We start from the raw sequence: 1,962 nt of genomic DNA, 5'->3' as shown, positions 1-1,962 counted from the left end.
GTCTTCCAGTGCTCAGAATGATATGCAATTGTGGCCCAGAGAACGAAATTTTATTTATAATTCATTAATAATAAAGCCCCTCGCGATAAACAAAGGAAAATATGTATTAACGAGTGCCTGGTTGTCGCGGAAGCGGCTAGATAGAGCGATTCGTTCGGTTCACGTCCGTCAACGTAGATGACGGCACCGTAGGGGAATAATATTATTTCGTTTTATAATACGAATTGATAACAAATACGCATCCCAAATACACCAAATTTATTTAAAATGTGTTACAATATTTTTTAAAACATTGTGCAAAATATCCCGGGTGTAATTTGAATTATTATGTGTAACTGTAAAACACAATTGTTCGTACAAAAACGTATTTGAAAATTCAACATTACTTTTATATAACTGTACCGATTCTGCTGAATATTTTAGGTTTTTATGTCTTTCAGTGCTCAAAATGATATGCAATTGTGGCCCAGAGAACGAAATTTTATTTATAATTCATTAATAATAACGCCCCTCGCGATAAACAAAGGAAAATATGTATTAACGAGTGCATGGTTGCCGCGGAAGCGGGTAGATAGCGCGATTCGTTCAGTTCGCGTCTGTCACCGTAGATGACAGCACCGTAGGGGAATAATATTATTTAGTTTTTATAATACGATTTAATAACAAATACACATCTTAAATACACCAAACTTATTTATAATGTGTTACAATATTTTTTAAAACAGTGTGCAAAAGATCCCGGGTGTAATTTGAATTATTTTGTGTAACTGTAAAACACCATTGTTCGTACAAAAACGTATTTGAAAATTCAACATTACTTTTAAATAACCGTACCGATTGTGCTGAAAATCGGTGGACGATCGTTAAATTACATAATATTAATAATTCAAACGACCAAAACATGATTGAAAAGTGAAATCGATGGTTGTTCCATTCGAGTGGAAGAGAGATGCGGCGCAAGCGTACAATGAACGTAACGGGACACATCGTAGTGGGAAAATGTGCGTTACGAGACACTTTAACGTGCGTGCAGCCGGCGTTCATCGATTTTTTAGACGTTGTCACGTCAAAAAACGCAATTTTTATTCGTTTTTTAATGATATATCTACTGAACATTTACAGCTTGAAGACAACCATTATACGAAAGATTAATTGAAAACTACGTTATAGACGATCTGAAATTAAAATTGCATGCTAAGTTCTTAGCACCTTTAAATAAGTACTAATAATTTTACATGCCTATTAATTAACGATAAACCCTCGTAGTATGGATTTATTTTAAATAATGTGTAGATACTATGGAATTTAAAAATATATATAACACTTCCCTCTTAATATTTTTTCACTATGCCACGAATTTTGAAGTTTAAGTGTCCAAAACTATGCCATGCAAATTGTCAAGCCTAAAAATCAAAATAATATTTACGTTCGACAAAAAACGTCTAATACACTAATTGGTGGAACAAATACTCCGTAAAGTAAGATAGTTTTTCTTCAATATTGACTACTAATTATTATCGACATATGTTTTTACCAGAGGCCGAGAAAAATCGGAGGTTTAGTTATATTTTATTTAGTAATATTTTAGTTAAATAGTTTTTAGCTTTGAGATGCTTCTACGATTTCCCCTCATACGATGTGAATAAACTGAACCAATATTATAATTCTCAGCCAAAGAAATATCGAATCAGCAGCTAACACGTTAAGTAAATTTTTAATTATGAGGCCAATGAACACTGAACCGCAAATATTTTTGTCCTTATTTTATTAATATTCTAATCAAGATTATTTACCTGTTAGATTTTACTTCAGACTAGACTCAGCTCTTCTACAAATAATTGCGTTTTTAAAGGGTGTTAATTGGTCAAGAGTTCGTGCCACATCTTTTGGCGGGTCAAACGTTATGGGGTGGTTGACCACTTCTTCTCCTTGCTTGTAAATGTCTCAGAGTCCTCAAGGACG

This window comes from Bacillus rossius, chromosome 1, assembly GCF_032445375.1.
Source record: "Bacillus rossius redtenbacheri isolate Brsri chromosome 1, Brsri_v3, whole genome shotgun sequence".
Classification (NCBI taxonomy): domain Eukaryota; kingdom Metazoa; phylum Arthropoda; class Insecta; order Phasmatodea; family Bacillidae; genus Bacillus; species Bacillus rossius.
This window is presented reverse-complemented; position numbering follows the sequence as displayed.